At 37.6% G+C, this 20,949-nt stretch overlaps 1 protein-coding gene across 2 annotated transcripts in view; it reads left to right on the top strand.

Moving 5' to 3' along the window:
- Positions 1-20,949, top strand: part of GALNT1 (polypeptide N-acetylgalactosaminyltransferase 1) — an 86,332-nt gene that overhangs the window by 15,330 nt on the left and 50,053 nt on the right. Inside the window, exons 1-2 of one of the 2 annotated variants that reach the window (XM_063163662.1) lie at positions 4,153-4,268; positions 9,661-9,836. The gene's annotated coding sequence lies outside the window, so the exon portion shown is untranslated. Of the gene's footprint in view, positions 1-4,152; positions 4,269-9,660; positions 9,837-20,949 lie in introns of those variants that run through there. The other variant, XM_063163670.1, reaches the window with a different exon arrangement.

Below are 20,949 nucleotides of genomic sequence, written 5' to 3'. Positions count from 1 at the left end.
CATAGCAGATCCACTCATAAAATAAAAAGTTCTGATTTTATTCTTCTGTAGGTGATATTTCTCAATATCCTGACTCTCCTTCAGCACAGTGGGTGCCTAGCCTGCTTGTTGCACTAATCTGTCTTAAGTAATTTTGTTTTTAGGGGCTGATTTGAAACTTCAACATTCTGCTTGTTTTCATATTGCTACCTAGATTATGATGTATACTAGGATGAGCCTCTCTATGCAAGATTCCTGTTTCATCTCTTTCTGGAATATTCAAGCAAGAGTTATTTCTCAATCTTGAATCAGGTGTTAAGGGAAGCAAGTCATGTCTTTCCAGTTATTGAAAATGCTAAATGGTCAAATTCATATCTGAATAACTGGTGGAGATTTCCAGTAATGAAAGTTTCTCATTCCCTGAAGCATTCTGCTAAATATCAGATTAATAATCCTTTCCTCATGATGTTATGATGTAATTAACAATGTTTGTGGCCCAGCTGCTCAGGAGCTGGCAAAATTGAGGTGGAAAACTGATAAAGAATAACTGAAAAACACCACAGAGTTGGACAAAATAGTTACTACATAATAGACATGTTGAGATTTAGAGAAAGAAAAGTGGCAATTCTCAAAATTTTAAAATTACATTGTTAGCATCATGTGTCTGTCTCTGCTGCTGAAGTAAAGTCTTTTCCTGGGCATTCCTTCCCTTGCTTAGGCAGGTATTGTGAAATAGATTGCAAAAATTTCTCGATTGCAGTTTATTTCTGTGCAGAATTAGCTCTGAATCTGTGACTGATGTTGTCAGAAAGGAGTGTGGGGATAGAGCAAATGCTTAGGGACTAGGGGTGTCATTATGCAGTCCTTGAGCTGCAGTGCTGATTTTCAGCTTTCTTGACATTTTTTTCCACTTCTTTTAAGCATGATGTATATTAAACTGCATACCTTGTTTCCTGCATACTGAAATATCTTTTGGGTTTGTGTTTGTAAAAAGAAAGATGCTGCAAACAGCTGACTGACTCAGCAATTAGTAAATCAAATGAAATGGGATATTTCTAGGAAGAAACCTGAAGGTTTGCAGCATGATTTGGGAAACTGTGGGCTGGATTGCTGCATTGCCAAAGGCTGCATTAAAACAGCAGTGCTTTTTTTAGAAGAGCTAATTCATTGGGTTATTGTCGCAGTTTCCTCATCCTTGTTTTGACAGTGTTAATGGCTCTCAGAATGCTGTTTCAACTACCTGAAAGTAGTTACTGTCTTTACAAAAAAGGGACAAGAAAAAAATTGGGATTGGTATTGCTAACTGAATCCATTGTTTTGGAAACTTGATAACGTAATGCTTCCTGTGTTCCTCCATGGTAAACAAAACTTCCTCAATTAGGGACCATTATCTCACCTGAAGCCAGAAAAAGTTTGCCTGCTTTATTTTTCTTAGAAAAATGGAATATTTTGTCGCTGCTGTTGTGTAAAGTGATCTTGCTACTCTTGCAAGTGAGAAATGATAGTCATTTGTCAGCTCAGCCAAATTTCAGATACTGTTGCAAGCAGCAGAGCTTTGCCTGGAGGCAGATGCATATATCTGAAACTAGAATTTCTGTGGGAGGGTTCGTATTTGTGCATGAAGACATATGCTCAGCCAAGCAGTTTGTTGGTTTGGGTATGTTTTCTCCTGTTGACACTGACAGACAGTCTTACTGAAAAGCTTTAAATCTGGCAGAAGGCAGAAAACCATTCCCTCTTCACTATTTATTTCCCTCACCACAAAATTTTGTTTTTAAATAGAACATTAATATTTTCAAAGGACTGAGTCCCTAGGCCAGACTTTTTACTTTTTTTTTTTTTTTTTTTTTTTTTTTTTTTTTTTTTTTTTTTTTTTTTTTCCTAGGGGAGGTTGTCTGTACTACTTCTGTGCCCTAGGGTAACTTTTTTTCTAAAGGTTTACTCTTGTGTACTGTAAACTTATCTGTTCCCTGAGTTAAAGTCCTCCTAATAAGCAATGTGTTATTTTGGACTTTGGAGTTATGATGTGCTTGTTCACCTCTTAAACAGCTGTCTCTAAGATTTCAATTACATACTGGAGGCTAATATTGTAGTGTGTGATCATTTAGACTTAGTAAAAGCTTGTGGACAAGAATACAATTTTCTCATTTTCCTCTTTGATTAACAAGTGCTAATTACATAGTGCAAGAAACTACTTCCTGTTAGATTTGTGAGGGTTTTTTTATAGTTTCATTTGGTTCCTAAGTTGGTAAATATATAAACAGCCTTTTTTTAGCTTTGTGTACAGCCACAAATGATTTAATTTAGAACTCCAATATTTATATTTCTTTCGCAATGAAGCTATAGAGCTGAATAGACAGTGGCCTGTCTCATGCCAGAGAGCTGCAAGGAATGATTTCTCAGTGTCCAAAGAGACATAATTAGTTGTGTGGAGCAGTGGTTTTACTTTGGAGATTTTTCTACCACTTAGCACTTTGTTTATTATCTTTGTGAGAAAATATTAATATTATTGATGCCCTTTGTAAATGTTGAGAAGCATTGTGTAAATGTGACATTTGCTTTTGCAAATTTACTGGATGATTTATTTCAAGTACTGCCTCTTGTGAATGGCAAGTCTTAGGATCTTGCTTGGTTACTTCCCCCTCCCACTTTTCTCACTCTTAAGTAATGTGCTGTCATTCCTGCTATAATACTCTGTGTGTGTGAACTCAAAAAATCTAAGCCTTTGATTAGAAGTAGAACAACTCAGTTCTCTTTCTCTGCATATAGGATAGAGTTGCTGTAACTTTATTATCCTGCAGTTGTTAACACTTGAGAACTGATTTCTTGGCCCATGGAAGGCAGAGGTTGTAGTCCTTTAAGCACCATTAAGGCTGTATATTTGAATATATACCTGTACCTTTGGATCCCTCTGATCATCTCTGAGGTAATGGGAAGTACTTGCAGTTATTTCACTCTGTAGTTCCATTAGTAATTATCAGTGGAAATTAATAAAATGGGTATGGGAATAACTCATATACATGTTTTCCCCCTAAAACGTTCTCCTGTGCCATCTACACCTGTAAGCTTTACTACTGTCTGGGTGTTTGCATCAGATCAGAGAAAGGGAGGTTACAGATTATTCATTTGAATATTAAATCTAGAATAAAGCAGGCAACTCTCCTGAAGCCCTCTGCATGCTGTTGAAAAAAACATTGATCATAGGGCATGCAATTTTACAGAATGTAAAATTTATGAGGGCAGCTGTCATTGATTTTAATGTAGTTATGTATTTAGCTATTTTGCATTCATTATTAAATAGGATGTTTTTACTCAGTAGGTCTGGAAACATTTGGTCTTTTCTCATGAGTTGGGGAAGACTAGAAAATGTTAAAGCCCCATCTTTCTCAGCTGAAGAGGCCCTTGTTTATGCATTTGCCAGGGTTAATATTATGTACACTTTTTCTAGCAAAGAGCAGTATTCTGAAAATGGAAACTGAGCTACATTTGTAAGAACTAAGTGAAGAAATTAACGTTGTGTACATGGCTATGCACACAGATATGTGTAGCTGGGGTTGTTGCTGGTTTGAGCCCTGGATGGGCTGGTGATCCTGCCTGACTGCTGCTGCTGGGTCTGAGGCTGCTGCCATGCTGGTGTTTTTTGGGGAGATGACTTATCTGTTGGAGTGAGTGATAACCATCTGATGTCTCCTGAGCTTCGTGTAGCCTGTGGTGAAGAGTTGCGTGTGAGGTCCAGAGTCAGTGCTCTTTGCACAGGAAATGTCTTGTCTGCAGTGGCAGGGATGTGCATCTGCTGCTGGGCCCACCTGAGCTCTTCCCAGCAAGCGTGAGAGGACAAGACTGCATTTGAAATTGGATAGGAAAGTGGAATTTTTAGAGCAAAGTACAGCTCAGTCTTTGTTTTTATAGCCTATTACAATGGAAACATTACTGGAAAACTACGCTACCCACTCTTTATAAACAAACAAATGCAAACAAAACACTTTAGTTGACACAAACATTAATTTTTTTTTTGGCTTCTGGATTCCTTCATAGTGAATGTTTTGTCAGCTGAAGGGGCTGAGAGGAGTCTGATGCATTTGTCACTGTGGCTCACATCCTCCATACACACCAGTGCTGGTTGCTTTGCATGCTTGTGGAACAATGAGGGTAGTGTTTCCTGGTGGCTGAAGAGAAGGTGCAGAGGGTGTCTGCCAGCTCGCAGCAGTCAACACACAACTCTTTGTTGATAGTCCCACTGGAGGCAAGCATGTCTGGATTGATGCTCTGTGCTCCTACTTAAAGCTGATGTAAGTTAATGCTATCAAAATAAACTGGTTTTGCTGATTGCCTTACTAATGTTTTTGAATCATGACATTTTAGAAAGATTTATATCATCTTTACAAACCTGCAGTGCTTCTCCTGATTTTTGAAGAATTTGGGGTTTTGTCTTTTTGGAGAGCAGTTGTGAGGTTATGAAAGATAGCTTTTTCTCTATTATTTTATTTTATTTTATTTTTTGGGGTGAATTGAACAATTCTGTGTAGGTAGTTCATAATATGAAAAAGCTATTTCTTACAGTCCAAAGGGATTTAGTAGTGATGCAGAATATGACAGTATACACTTCACTGGTGAGAGCAGTAGACTGTCCTGTGTTTTTGGGTTTTTTTCTGGTTCTTTCCAGCGGTGTAGTGCTCTCAAGCAACATGAAATAGAGCTTTTCAGTAGTCTTGATTTGGTTGGGGTGTATTTTACAGTTGGGGTGTTATTTACAGTTGACTTCTAAAAATCATATTTACTTCAAAATACCTCTGTTGGATCAACCACTTTTGCTCCCTTTCACACACTGCTTGTGTTGGCTTGTGCTGCTTTGAGTCCCTGTCCCCATGGGCAGCAGGAGACCTGTGAGAAGAAGGTGCTGCTGCACTGTTTGCATGGCTGTGTGTGCCAGAATCATTGCTTGGTTGGTGAACAACTTGTTAGTGAAGGCCAAGAAAAGCAGTGACATGCATTTTAGATGTCAGTCTGATCAAAGCCTCTGTTACCTTGACAGTTTTTCCCTAAGTTTTGGTGAGATACTATGATAGCAGTGTGTACTTAACAGCTGTTCAACATAATACCTGTCTTTATGGTTTTGCTGCTTCTGTTATAAATGATGCCTATGAATCTTTTTTTTTTTTTTTGAAATAAAGAGCAGAAAAAAAAATCTTTTAATTGTCTCCCTTAAGAAAGATTTACTCAAATAATTTTTTTTCGCCCTTGCTGTCTTTCTGTATCAGATAAAACCATGGAGACTTATGAAACAAAATTGTGGTTGTTTTGTTGTGCTCTGGGTTTTTTATGTATTTTTGGTCACTTCAGGAATAACAGGAAGATGATGTGGTTTTCTCAGTGTTACAAATTTGTTTCCTTCAGAGCTTAATGCCACCCTAGTAATGCTTTTCTGTTCAGTCTCTAGCACTGATTTTTCTGACCTTGTGTGGGATCATACCATTGTAATGAGTTTGTAGAAAAAAAAGTTGATGCAATGGGGTTGGCTCCATATTTTATGGCGCATGCATGATTTGTATGTGTGGGGAAGTGTTTTACTGAATACAAAAGAAATTGACTGCACAGACTAGAAAGGTAATGCGTGGCCAAAAAAATCATACGGTCAATCTGTATTATTTAGGAAGAGGTAAAAGTGGTAAGTGGAGTGTGACAAGTAGGGATAGCTATTTCATTTGGCATAGATAGCCCTGCATGATTGTTGCTGTTTTAAACATTAAATGTATCAGAAGAAAGTTCTCTGCATAATAGCAATGCAAATATTGAGACTATTCAGTTTAGCCACTTGCTTGTATATGAGTTATATTTTGCACTCTACAAACATTGTGGCTGTGAATCTGGTCAGTATTTTAGATTGACTGGCTAAAATTTGTTTAGGTTTAAATAAGTTTCAAATAAACCTTTCTTCATTTTTAAGTGATGTCCTGGTTTTGGCTGTGATAGAATTTATTTTCTTCTTAGTAGCTGGCAGAGAGTTGCGTTTTGGATTCAGTATGAGAATTATGTTGATAACACACTGATGTTTTAGTTGTTGCTAAGTAGGACTTACTCCAAGGCCAGGAATTTTTAGTGCCTCATGCTCTTCATGGTGAGGGGGTGTGCAAAAAGCTGGGAGGGAGCACGGCTGGTTCAGCTGAGCCAAACTGGCCAAAGGGATGTTCCATACCACAGAACATCCTGCCCTGTATGTGAGCAGGAGTGGGGGGATGGGGAATTGGCCTGGCCTACAATTGCAGGTTGGGTGGGGAGTGGTTTTTTGGTGGATGAGAAGCTCGAGATGACCCAGCAATGTGCACTCCCAGCCCAGAAGGATGAGCATGCCCTGGGCTGCATCCAAAGCAGCATGGGCAGCAGGGCAAGGGGTGGGGGGCTCTGCTCTGCTCTGGTGAGAGCCCAGCTGCAGTGCAGTGCCCAGCTCTGGGCCTCCAGCAAAGAAACCATGGGCACCTGCTGGAGAGTCCAGAGCAGGGACACCGAGATGGTCAGAGGGCTGGAGCACATCTCCTGTGCAGACAGGCTGAGAGATTTCTGCCTGGAGGAGAGAGGGCTCCAGGGAGACCTTAGACCTTCCGCTACCTAAAGCAGGCTAAAAGAGAGTTGGGGAGGGGATTTTTACAAGGACACATAATTATAGGACAATGGGTAACTGCTTTAAACTGAAAGAAGGTAGATACAGATTAGATATAAAAAGAACTTTATTGTGAGGGTGGTGAGGCATGAGAATAGGTTATGGGTGTTATGGAGATGTTATGGATGCTCAGTCCCTGGAAGTATTCACAGCCAGATTGGATGGGGCTTCAGCAACCCGTTGTGGTGGAAGGTGTCCCTTCCTGTGGTGGGGGGCTGGAACTGGATGGTCTTTAAAGTTTCCTTCCAATCCAAACCATGTTATGATTCTGAGAAGATCAGAAATGCATAATGAAGGCCATGTAATATCCTCTCTAACAGGAAGCTTGTGGACTGGAGAAAGCCACAAGCTTTCTGAAACTGTGATACTCTTACAGAGCAAACTAAGGAAATATGGCCTAGATAAAAAAAGCTATTTTAGGATATGTGTAAACTCATTAGGTTAACAGTAGCCAGAGGTTTTTCAGTAGTTCTCTTTAGTAGCAAGGAAAGCATATTGTATGGGATTTTGTAAAATTGTTTCAGTTAACTGTTCTTGTTCATACTGGCTAATTAGCATATGGTTATGAAATCTAAAGATGTGTTTGGGAATAAATGCAGTTACACAAAGGTGGAATGGCAATTCAGAAAAATCTTAAATATTGGAAAGATGGCCTGGGAGAAGAGGATTTAATTTAGAAGAATAAGTTGAATGCTTTATATTTAGGTCAAAATAAAATATGGAGAACATCTGTTAAGTTTCTCCTGCCACTCCATTCCTCACCATGGATTATAAAATGAGAGCTGACACTGCAGTATGGTTGACAAAGAAGAACTGTGTGTATGTATTGACATGACTAATTGGTGGTATAATCTGGAGGATGTGGAGTTGAACCTTTTGCTTTGTTCTATATTATGAAATTCAAGTGCTGTATCTGTTTTGGCCAGTGTACTTCAAGAAAGATGTAGGCACACTTAATTTGTCTCAGGAGTGTAATGACTGATGATTTAGAAAAGGTGCTGTGTGCAGAAGGCATGATTGAATTGGCATTTTTGTAACCCAGAGAAAAGATCAAGGGAAATAATAAGCTTTTAAGTGTGTGGAAGCTCACTACAAATAAGTGAACATCTTCCCTTGGTAGCTGTGCCTTGCTTACTAATGGCAACATGGGCCATTCCCTGTGTCCTCCTCTTACTGTTTGGCTCTGGTTTTGTGTTTTGTAGGGGCTACTTCAGGGTCTGGACAGCACTGAGCAAAGAATCTTAGGATCCTTTGAAAAAAATATATAAATTAGCAAAATCACTAAAGTAAGGCTCTTCATCCAACCAGGCAAATGTAGAGAGAGATACTTCAGTTTAAACTTTAGAGCAGGTAGAAGAAATTAGCTCCCAGACTTGCCAGCCACTTGGCCAGGAACAGACCTGTTTCCTCATCAGTAAAAATGGATCATGTTCTCCACCCACCTCTGTAAGACACCTGTGTTTTAGTGAAGAAAAGTGCTACACAAAAGGCTAATTTAACATAAGCAACATTCTTTTTTTTTTTTTGTGTGGGTGTATTGCATGCTACACTGCAGTGTGTAGAGCCTAGTCAGATATATCTTGGAAATCTGTTTAACCTCTTGAAGGCAACAGCTAATTGGCTTTGATAAAGGAGGCTGGGTCTCTTCAGCATGATGTCACAATCTATTATATTAACATGTTCAGAAAATAAAAAAACATTATTTATGTTAAGTTTCCTGCTGGATGTATCTTGGATCATTTTTTTCGGGCCCTTGAAACTTCCCTGTTTTTTTCAGATTTGGTACAAATTGGTATCATTTCAAGGAGCTCTTTAGCCAGTTCTATTAATATTCAGACTTTAAGCCAAGACATTTTCCCCTTCTACTTTGGTATGCAAAAAAAAAAAAAAGAGAGAAACTACCAAGTATTACACTAATTTTATCTGCTTCAGTATTGGGGTAATAATTAATAATTAAGTGGTTGACAAACACCTTTTCTATCACTGCCAATCTTAACCTTCTTTACCCTTTCTCCATACTGTTGTGTTACCATAGTATCAGCAATTTTTTTTTTCCCTCCTTTGTACAAAGTTTTTCACCTGGATAGATACCTAGAGGTAACAGTTTAAACATGCAGAGCAAGAAACTTGACTAGTTCAATAGGTTCAGATATAATATGGCAAGTGCAAGATACAAGCTTGAATAATGTATGGTAAATATTACCCAAGTGTAGACAAATTTCAATTGCATTAAAAATTGAACAAATCTCTCTTGAATGTTAAGACACATTCTTTAGTTTTCAGCTGTTTAGAATTTCCTTCAGACATTGCTGTGTTAACTGGGCAAAGGCAGAGATTTGAAGGAATTCATTCACTATTGCTACAGTTTTAATGGAAAAGACTTGGAAAGGCTCAGACATCATTTTTCAGGTGTCACTTTTTTTTTCTAGAAGTGAAAAAACGTTGCTTCTTAAGCGTCAAGTCTGTGTTACTGTAATAACACCTTTTTTTTTCCCAAAAGCTGTCATTATAAATGCTAATGTTTAACTTGTGGGCGAGAGATGAAAGAATGTAAAAACCCCTACATCTATAAACTAGAATATGTATAGGAAGATTTTGTCCAAAAGAGTGATCATCTGGGGAGCTGCTCATGTGAATGTGTGCTGTTTTTGAGGAGGCTGTTTTCTTGCCTTATTGAGAACAATTCATAGTTTGTTGTGCTAAGTATTCATGATTGGATAGAGAACGACATATATAGAACTCAAAAATAGATAACAGCTTATTTGGGAGGACAGGCAGTCCTCCCACTTAAATCATATCATCTGGAAGGCTAAAAAATGTTGATGACTTGTTCCACCTCTCCACTCTTCTCTGCATATGTTGTTTTCCTCACAAGCACAGTTCACTGCCTCTTTTTAGAAACAGTCTTTGACTCCTTCTCCCTTGCATGGGATTTTAGATTTTGAAATCTTAAATGGGAAACTTTCTTCCCCTTGCACCTCAAGCTCTGCCAGAACTGAGCTGGGAACTTTCTGTTTTTCCTCTAGGACAGCCTTAAGACCTTTCTGGTGGAATACCTCTTTTGCTTCCTACGTCCATGTTGGAATGGCCTAGGCCAGTCTGTTGCTGTACGGTTCCTGCTACAGGTGCTCTGCAGCAATGGGTCAGGATTTTGCCACCAGTGCTGCTGGACCATCCAGATGGCTGTAAACCTGCAGAGGAGGTGAGTACAAAATGTGTTCCAGGAGTTTTTGGTGCTTTGGTCAGGTCTGTCTGCTTTGGGTGTGTTTCAGAGCAAAGGGACCACTTAGACTGCACGTGTGCTTTGTCACTGGATTGCACTGGGCTTGTGTGGCAGGGTTTTGCCAGTGACTTACTTAGAGGCATCTTCTCTGGGAAGCTGCTAGAAACTTCCCCTGTGTCCAGTGGAACCCATGGCAGTTATCTCCCAGAGGGACCTGCCACTGGCCAAGGCTGAGCCTATCCCTGACAGAGGTGGAGTCTCTGGGGTACTGCGCAGGAAACCCATGCTGGAGCAGTGTTCCTGAAGGGCTGCACCCTATGGAAGCAGTTCATGAAGGACTGCAGCTCATGGGAAGGACTCAGGTTGGAGAAGTTTGTCAAGGGCTGCTTCCTGTGGGAGCAGGGGAGAAGTGTGAGTAATCCTCCCTCTGTGGAGGAAGGAGAGGCAGAGCCAGGATGAACTGATTTTAACCCTCATTCCCTGTTCCCCTGTGCTGCTAGGGGGAGGAGAAGGTTAAGAAGACTGGGAGAGAAGTTGAGCCTGGGAAGCTGGGAGGGGCATGAGGAAAGTTTTTTAAAGATTTGGTTTTATTTCTTATCCTAGTCTGATTTGATTGGTAATAAACTGAACTGATTTCCCCATCTTGAATCTGTTTGGCCTGTGATAGTGAGAGATTTCTCCCTGCCCTTATCTTGACTCACAAACCCTGTGTCATATTTTCTTTCCCTTGTCCAGCTGAGGAAGGATTGGACAGTGACTTTGGGCACCTGGAGTCCAGCCAGGGTCAATAGTCTGCATGCATATTCCATATTTTACTGTTCCTTCTGTATCCTGTTCCACCAGTTCAGTTGTCTGCAGCTATTAAACAAGTTTCCTTAAGAATCCCTTTAGATGTTAGTGCAGACCTAATTAAACTGTTCCTGTGGTTTTCTCTGAGTATTGGGAAGCACAGTGTCCAAGTGGATAAAGGACCTCATTATTAGTTTTTCTAAATTCACCTTTACCCTCTCAGAATATCTTGAAAAGAGTTATTTAGTCCAGTGAACTGAAATTCAGATCCACTTTCCATCCAGATGACCTAAGAAAGCCCGAGTTTTATTTTCTGTGTTTCTACAACAAACACAGTCCCCTTAAAGCATCCTTGTCAGACAAGAGATGATTTATTAAACCACCACTGTGTAGTCATTGGCTGTGCAGTGAGGTGTTTAACAACTGAGCACTCCTGAAGCCTCCTCTCTGTGTGCCTCTCCTACGCTTTTTTAAAGCTTGATTGAAGCAAGATGGAAAGCCAAAGTTTAGTGGGATGGACAGGCAAAGATGTGCTGTGACAGGTCCACTTCCTTTGGCAGAAAAGTTGAACCAGTGCAGTTGTATTTAGCGTGTTAAATGGTGTCCTGCACTTGGAGTCACTGGTATTGACATTTCGTGCTAATTTTTCATCCTGATTTTTTTCTTTCCTGAAACCTATTAGTAGTTTTCATAGATTAGTTTTTACAGACTGAGTTTTGAAGGACTCTTTGGGTCCAATTCTGAGGTTCGGGTTCAGCATTGTAAAATGGGAAAAGTGTGTTTCATGTTTGAGTGGGTCCTTTTCCAGTCAACTTCAAAAGATCTAACATGTAGTCTTAAATTCAGTCCTTCAGAATATATAAATATATATATATGTATGAGTATAACTGGAACAAGTATCAGTTTAGAGGAGAGGAAAAAGTATATCCAAAATTACTACCTAATACTCTTTAGTAGCAGAGGCTGATAAGAAAAAAAAAATCTAGGGTAAAAAACAGTAGAGCAGTTTTTTACTTCTGGGTTTACTTCTTTTGGCCACTCAAATGGTATCTTCACTATTTTTTTTCATGATGGCCCAATTACCTCTTCTGTGGTTGCTGACTAATGTTGAGTTTAGTGAGAACACAGATTTGAGTAGAAATAACTTCTTTTGGAGAGAATACCCAATTGGTCTGAGTCTGCACTGAGAGACTAATGTGGATGAATAAACACAATTGTTCTTGGTTCTTTTTCATCTGTGTCAGTTCTCTGATTAAGTTTCTTTGTTGCTGTGTAGATTTTTGCTGGCAGAGCAGAAGGCTGGTGTGTTGGAGTAGCAGCTACTTACACAGGAATAGTGTGCTGATAAATCTTTAACCATGCTCTGGCTTCTAAGGCATCTCTACTATCTCTCCTTGTAAAAATTCTAGAGCTTTCAGAGAAGGTGAAAATATTTCAGGAAAGGTATTGAAGAGTAATTTCAATTGTCTTGGAGCACAGAATTTTAGAAGATGTTTTAAAAAATATCTGATCTCTGATTTAATTTAAATTGTAGCAGTGATTTTATTTCTCAAATTCTGTGATTTTCAATTATTATATAGTTGAATTTCCAAAACAGCTCCATCACATTCCTTTCTTTAATATTGTCTGACAGATTGACCTTTTTTATGGTGACCTGTTTGTCTCTTGGCTTCTAGTCAGGAATTAATTTTGAATTGTAAAACAGCTCAAGTTGCTACAAGCTTTATACCTTCAAAAATCATTTTATGTCAAATTAAATACACTAGCTGTTTTTTCATGAAGTGCCTGACAGTTTCTGGGGAAAAAAAAAGCAAAGTAATAAGCACCAAAGTATTGAAGAAATTGAAGTGCTTCACCGAAGTCTGATGCCTACCTGCCTTCCTGAATGTTCTGCTGATTTTTTTCCCTATGCAACTATGCAGAAAATTGTTATCATCACACTTACAGGTAACTGGGGAAACAATGAACTCTTCCACAAAATAATCTTTCTGCCTCAAATTGCATATCCCACTCTTCAGACTTCTCTGGACTGCTGTACAGCACAACAAATAAAAAATTCTAAATTTTATTTGCTCCTTTACCTTACTGATGTATTCTCCATATCATGATATGGCTATTTTATTTAAATTTGTCAAACTAGGATGAAAGCATACAAGTTAGGCTAGATGAAAAACATGTTTTGGAATCACTAGCTTTAAGAGAATAATCTTGAAGTTTAATGTCTGAGAGAATTGCCATTTTTTTTTTCTAAGGAATATTTAAGAAAGAAAAAGAAATATTCAAGAAATAAAATGCAGCAACGTTTAAAAAGCATTTCTTATAGAATAATGAAAATGTAGCATTTTCTTTTGAAAATGACCTTGTTTAAATAATTTCCAGGGCTTAAGTAAAAACTACTTTTTTTCTTTTATTGATTTTTGCTTTTTTAGTGTTTTCTCCCATAAATGAACTCAAAGCATGATCAGTTTGTTCTTTTTTTTTAAAAAAAAAAGTGCGGATTTTTGAAGCTGTTAATGAAATAGGACTTCTATTTCTGTGGAACTCAGTTTATCTTTTCCATAGTGCTGCTTTTGACCAAATGTGACCTTGAATGTAAAGTTTATATTTATTTTTCAATTAAGTTGAAAGCTGAGAAGTAGTATGTGCATGATCAATTAAAATCTCTGTGATTTGGCCCATATTTATCCACTTTTACAATTACAAATACAGATTTATTGGATGGGTGGATACTGTGTGCCCCTGGCTTTTTGAATTATATGTGCTGAATTATATTTCTTAGGTGGGTTCTTCTGTCACTTTCTCCTGCTCTTCTTTTGGAGTTTTGAGTCCAGCAGTAGCAGATAATTTTCTATCCTGTCTCTACATTACCTGTTATCTTGATTTTTGTTGGTGTGACAGCAAACTAGGAGATGCAGTGTAAGAGCAATGGGGTGGGAGGGGGCATCTGCTTGCAGGGACCTGAATTGGTCATGGCTGCTCCCTGCCAGAGTTAGGGATACTTTGCGTGCTTGAGCAACAAAGGAAAAAGGCACTGAAAAGGAAAGGGAGGGCAGAACTCTGTGGTGAGAATGTCTCAGTGCGAAACCAGCCCCTTTGCAAGGCTTTGCTCAAAAGTACTGATACTTCTGTGAATTCTCTTGTGATGTCAGCATATGAACCTCTGAAGCTCACCTGAAGTCTGAATTCAAGAGTTTAGGCTCAGTTCCTGTGGAGATACCAGTACCAGTGCTTAAGACCAGGATTCCACATGGACAAAGATCCAGGACTTCAGTCCTGAAGAAGAGCCATTGCAATAAAAGTCTGCTTGAAAGCTATTCTAGCAACTTCTCCCTATCAGATTCTTCTTGTCTTGTCCAGTCTGGAAAGTATTCTCAAGTTCTAAAGAATTTCCAGAACTCTGCATTTATTATTCTGCCTTTTTAGCTTTTTATCTGAGAGTTCTTTTCTTGTTCCCCTCTTCAGTGTACAACTCAAAATTTGGATATTGCCTATTTTAGAAATAAACTTTACATGGAAAAATTGATGAATCTCATGGTTGAAGAAAATCCCATAGTTGCTCTTTTTATACCATGTGTACATTTGCATGGATTAACAATTAAAACAAAGGATATAAAAGTGTGATATTTGTCAAATTTTTGTTATCAGTGATCTCTGAAAAGACAGAATTAAGCAAAACTGCCTCTAAAACAAGTGAGTCTAAGAGGAAGAGGGAAGAATGGATGTGAAGAATCTAATGTTTAGTGCAGTACTGTGTGTTAATTAAGCACAGAACAGTTGTTAGCAGCAGAAGCTACCTGCTGAGCACACAGCCTTGTGATGTGAGAACAGGCTTAGCTGGGATTGTGTGCTTAAAAGCTACATTGCCTTTCTCTATAAATACTGCCTTTTTGCTCTCTAGGTAGACTTTTTATTTGCCTATGGATATAAACCAAAGGAGCACAAGTTTTTGGGGGAAGCTTTGCAAAACTTTATTGTATCCCAAAATTTGACAGAAATAGCTTTTCTTTTTTTTCTCCATATCTAATCTGTCATTTCTTTCTAGAGAAAGAGAAACACGCACATGGGGGTTTTTTTGTTTGTTTTGTTTGGGTTTTTGTTGCTAGACTTTTGTTGATGGAGATCTGATGTTTTCTCTGTATTTCAAAAAGTGTTTAGCCCTGCAAAAGTGCAGGCTTATTTTGGTTAGAATTTGGGTGTTTCCCTAGACATGACAAGGTGTGGTACTTTTTGATTTTTACTTTAAACCATCTGCAGTGGCACTTTTAAAGGAATGGGAGATAAAACTTGTTAACTTGTTTGAATTCTTTGCCTTTCTTCATTCTACTTGCAATATCATTCTTCATTTTACTTGTGGTGATAGAACCCACTGTGTGTTAAGTGATTGTCACCCATGTTTTCAAATTATATATTGTAATTCTTCAAGTCTTCACCATTAGTCATACATGTTATCCTTTCAGCAGTTTTTAACTTGATATCTGCATTTGATTTTTCAGCAAGTTCTGCTGTTACTCTAGGCAGAATTCAGCCACCTTCTCTATGATAAACACCCTATAGCCCCAGCATGTATGATGATTTTTTTCTTTACCTGTGCTTATTTCAAAGCTTTTCTTCTAAAACTCTATTTTAAATATTTTTCACATATGCTGAAGGCAGAGAAAAAATGTTCTTCAAAGTTATTTGGTATTTTTTCAATTTTCCCTGCTGGATTTTTCATCTACAGTAGAAAGTTTTCAGGATTAGAGTTTTCTGCACTTACTCACAAAAGGATGATTGAATCTATTGACTGCAATTTACCCAATGTTTCCAGAAGTCTCCTCTATAATAATTTTTTTTCTCTAATTAGCTTACTCTGCTTTTCTTTAAATCACATTCTTGCCCATTGGTGATTCATCCTTAATGATGACTATTTTCCTATGTTGTTTTCTGCCATCTTTAAGTGTTTGAAGAATTAATGAACAATTTTATTCCACTCTAGCTTGTGGCTTTGATACATACCTAAAAAATAATCAGAAGCTTTATGGAGATTTGATATCTTTGAACATTTGAGACTTAGCTTGAAAGATTTAATAATTTCTTACAACATAAAAGGAAGGTGTCATGGATATCTTGTATAAGATTTATTCATTTGATTGTTCAGAGTCTGTATCAGTTTTTGTCTATGAAAAATATGTAGCTAGTTTTGTGATGGTGAATTCACCTGACCTTCAAGTAGTGAAGGATTTCTCCTTGAAGTTTGTAATTCTTTCATACTGACTCCTGAGTTTCTAGTTTTCTTCTCTTCTAACTTAATAGCAAAGTAGAGAGACAGTTTGAGACCCTTTTGTCTGTGCTTATCACTGTTTTTGAGAAGAATTTGCTTATTTCCTCAAAATACTTCAAAAGCAAATGCGGCCTGACATTTTTGAGTGTTGACATGTGCAGACTGAATATCATAAAATCTGCAGAAAATTCTATTATTTGACACATTTGTTTGAAGAGCAACCTATTGATAAGTATAGTATCCATTTTAGCTCTGTCTCAGCTGGTAAATTCTGAGTTTGTTGGACATTTTGAGGTTGAACTTTTAAAACATTTTGGAAGTCAATTTGATTTTCTGAACTGTGCAGAAACATGGTAAAGGAAGACGGAAAATATGAGCATTGAGAATATGAAACAGCTTACTGTGGTTTTACTTCCACATAGTCTAATCTAGTGTAAAAGAAGCTTGCTCACAATACTAAATTAAATTTTTTTCAGAAAGAAATTTAACTTTAAAAAAAGTCCTATCAGGTAGCTTATTCTACTTACAGCTCAACTGACAGTTGCCAAGTTATTTAAAATAATTTTTGGAAATGTATGAATTTTTGATTATTAGAAATCCTTGACTGCTTTCATGCTTTGTTTCTTAGAGAACCCATGCCTTGTAAGGCCAGGTGATGCTGCTTTTGTCTCGAAGCCTTCACACTGTGTTACATCCTGTCACAAGACTGAGAGCCTGAAACTTGTGGAGGTGTTTACAGCTTTTCCTTGCAGACAGCTAATAGTGTACTAATAGCCCAATCTCTGCTACTGTGACACTACTCCACTGCAATATAAATTTTCGGTAGTTCAGCTTTTAATTTCTTAAAAGACCATTTAGATCCAACAGGGAGCCTAAAATTACTTTGTTTTAAGCTGTTTCCTCTGAGTAATGGTAAGCTTGCACAGTCTGTGCCTCACATGACATTGTTTTTCTTGAGGAAATGGAGGTCCTCACCTAGAACACCTGTGTTGATGTGACCTCAATTTTTCTCCAAAAGTCCTGTAGTGTTGGGGTTGAAAGTCCAGCTAACACAGCTCTTCAGGGAGTTATTAAAAACTGGAGTCAGTTTATAGCTCTGGGATGCTGATTGGCAGGAGTGTTGCTGTGCTGAAAAAGCTAAGTGCTGGGTCACTATCTGTGAGTCTTCCAAAAAGAAAAACTATTCCAGTGGTCCTAGACCACTTCAGCCTTCCAGGCTGCTGTGAAGGGTAGCAGAAGGCTCAAATAGGTCTTACTGATGCATCTTCAGCCATTAATTATTGCATGTCAAGGCTTTATGAGCTCAGTGCTTAAATCATCTCTTGCCTCTGTTAGCAACAAAAGCTTTTCACTCATGAATTGCTCATTGTCTTTGTGCTGCCTCTGATACTCAGTGATGAAAATACTGCCTGTATTCTCAAGCTGAGTGTTTCTCTTAGTCAGGCACCTTCAGTAGCCCTCCCAGAGTGTGCATGCATAGTAGCTATGGTTTGGAAGAGGAATGTTTACTCTCTGTGAGCATCTGAGGTGTCAGTAACCCAATTTAAGATGCAGTTGTTTCAGGAGAAGAAATAACTGTCTTTTGGCTTATAAATCTGCTTTCCAAAAAGGATTGCCTGTTCTGCATCTCTCCTGAGAGGCAGTTCTGTGGTTCAGTCTAAGAGGGAAAGATTTGATTAGCAGTGATTTGAACTTACCTGCCAGGACTGTAATAACAGCCAATAACTTAATGGCCATGCAAACACCTACTTCTCTTTGCTTCAGGGTGTTATATATCTGTGTATTCATTTTCTTATGTGTTGCAGTTAACCTGGGATAATGATGTGCTCCAAATATTTGAAGCAGTTCTGTATAAAGATGTATAGTTGGTTTTTGTTATCAGATTGGCAATATTAAGTAATGTAATTTGATTTCTCACTGGACATAATAGAAGTATATTTTAAATTTTAGAGCAGTTAAGAAAATAGGAATATGTGAAGAATCCCTGAATGAGATGTCTGGTTTTAGATAATTTTTATGCAACCTGTGGAACAAAAGAGAAATGAAGTTGTTGCCTCAGACATTTGAAATCTACTTCAAAGTCATAGAATAGACATCTAGTGAATCTCAGCTGGTTATATGACAGCAGTAGTCTTTGTACTTTTATTGTGTTCTTAATTTCCAAAGTTTTGCTATCCTCTTGAGCTCTTGCAATATTTACAGTTATATTCTGATAGGGAATATTTCATCTCCCTCCTGGATCAATTTATTCCTTTTCTTGCATAGCAAAAATTGCTGTGAATAAAAGCATGTAAATCCAAAATCTGTGGATTCAATTGGTTTGATTTTTTATTATTTGATTAAAATATTGTTCTTCTGGTCCTTTGAAACCTTTGCCACTGCAGTTTCTTCCTGCAAGCAAGACAGGGTTTTCATAAAGTCAATCTAAATGTGATTTAAGGGTTTTCAAAGGTTTTCATTTGAGCAGTTGTGTAAATAATCTTTTGTTCCATTCTTAAAAATGCTGTATTGAGGGAATTTGGCATTTTTACAAACTCATTTGAGAAACCATTAAGCACCGATTTGTGAAATTATAAACTGTTTTCAGAAGTTCAGTGACTATAGTTGTTTCTGAAAATTATAGGTACCAAAATAACATTGCATTTTCAATTAACTTTCTTGCATTAACTGTAAGAACTTGTTTTAAAAGCCAAACTTTACAAAAGCCATTTTTTTCAATTCAGAAATGTTATTTCCTTACTACGTAGAAGTATTTAGAGCTAATCTTAAAAGTTTAAAGGTTAAGTAAAGACTGCCTGAGTAAGAAGGTCCCTTCCTACTTGAAATATTCTATGATTCTGTGATTCTGAAAATAGGGAGAATCAGAGGTTCAAGTACACAATCACGTAGTTCCATACAGTTGTAAGCAGTTTGACAGAGTTGTAGTTGGAGTGCATCACTGTTGTTCCATTTTTGGTATTGCTTTTCTATGTAATGAGAGATTTTAACCTCACAAGAGCTTCTACTTTTGTAAGTATAATGCATTGTGTTAATTTGTTGGAAAGGAAGCATGAACCAATAGCTTCTGCCTTTGTGTATGAAGTTCATCCTTGTTTTTCAGCTGTAGTCAGCCACTTCTATGTTTGTTATTCTGCCTTTATTCCAAGGCCCACCATTTTTAGAAACATAATTATATTTTTTTCAAATGGTCAATTAAAAATTGACTTATGAATTAAAAAGTTGCTTCTGATGAATTAAAAGTGTAGTCTTCCTACTCAGAGAGAGAAGAATAGAAATTTATTGTGCTGACCTACATTTCTCAGATTTTTCTGAAGTGCAGGTTTGCTTTTAATGAATTGTTTTCAGACTAGTATGATCTGCTTTCTCTCATCACCTCCTCAGAACTTTCTTGCTGAATTGTACCGAACAGATGAATAATAAAACCTTTCAAAATCCATCAAATAAGCATAGCCCCATGAAATATTCTTCTCTTATATTAACTTCTGAGAAGAAGACTACTGGCATCCTAAAACTCTTTAGCCTGTTGAAATTTACCGGATGCATTGGTGTTACTGTGAAAAAGATGAAGAATAATCGGTTTTCCACAGGCGATGGGCTGACCTAATTTAAATGGTTTTTTATCACTTGCTTTCATAGCATTGAAAGGTAGGGCTTTGTTTATCCTCAAATCAGCCTGTTTACTGATGTTCTGATGGTAATGAGCTCTCTGCAAACATGCACCACAACCAATTTAGAGCATGGGCCAGTAAAAAAGAAAAAAAAAAAAAAACCAAAACAAAACACATCAGCACAGCAGCAAAAGTAATTCTGGAACCTGATTGTAGTGTTGGCATCACTTCTGGTTTCAAATATGAATGTAACCAATGGGATTGGACTCACTAATAGTTCAGAGATACAGAGCTGTAGACAATGCTCACTACAATTTGTATTGGCTCAATTTTTTAGAAATTTGCTCAAAAATCCATACGCATGCCTGATATGTTACCTTACAGTATGCCAGTTTTTCTCCTTCGCTACTAAGTAGACTGAGAAGCTGAAAATTCAGTTTTGTGTAGGCCATCAATCTTTCCTTAGATGCTGTTCAGTTAATCATTTTCCATTTGGTATAAATTGATATTAATAGCTTAAACATAGTAAATGTTGTGTCAGGATTTTGATGAGCCCTTATTTTGTGCCAGCTTCTGTTTGTTCATATTTGAAATTCTGGAAAACAAACTTTACATCAGCTTTGTCTGGTTACGTGCTGCATCCAGTGTAGAATCCTGATTTAGCTGAATAACAGCAATGAAATCCTTTGTCAAGTCTGCCACAAAGTCATATTGAAGACTGATCACTGGTATAAACACAGATAAAGTTGATCCAAAGACAAAAATGACTGAGTATTTGTGTGCTATACTGAAAAAGAGTAGGTTTTCTTTCCCATGCCAACTGTGTTTGTAAAAGAGGTTGTTAAGTGCAACAATGTTCTTTATATGAGCAGTAATTTTAAAGATGACCTTTTCCTGTAGTGTCAAATATATCATGGATTTTGTCACGGGGAAGAAAAATTCACTTGACCTTCAGAAATAACAAGACTTGAATGTACCCATTTTTCCTCTTTTCGCTTTATTCTTGATAAAGTACAGCCTTTGTTCCTACCTTTTCCAAGGTGCTTTTAATACTCTTTTTTCTTCCATAGTAAAAGGGTTTTGTAATCTATAATCCAGTATTTTGAAGGAATGAAAAGTACTTGGTTTTGCAAAAATCTTCAATTCTATTTCATTACTCTGTAGGTAAATGCAGTTATTAAGTCTATGCATTTGAGGATTTATTTCTGTGGTTGTTAGGGTGGTTTTTAGATGCAGTTGACTTTCTTTGCCATAAGAAAACACTACTGATTAATTTTGAATTTGCTCTCAGGCTCCAAAGGTTTCTTCCTGCAGAGCAGCTTCCTAGCATGGTAGTACCCAGCCTATATAGATAATACTCGTAGAATCATAAGATAGTTTGAGTTGGAAGGAACTTAAAAGGTCATATTCTAGTCCCAAGCCCCTGCCATGGGCA

This window comes from Melospiza melodia, chromosome 1 (genome assembly GCF_035770615.1).
Source record: "Melospiza melodia melodia isolate bMelMel2 chromosome 1, bMelMel2.pri, whole genome shotgun sequence".
Lineage (NCBI taxonomy): Eukaryota > Metazoa > Chordata > Aves > Passeriformes > Passerellidae > Melospiza > Melospiza melodia.
This window is presented reverse-complemented; position numbering and strand designations above follow the sequence as displayed.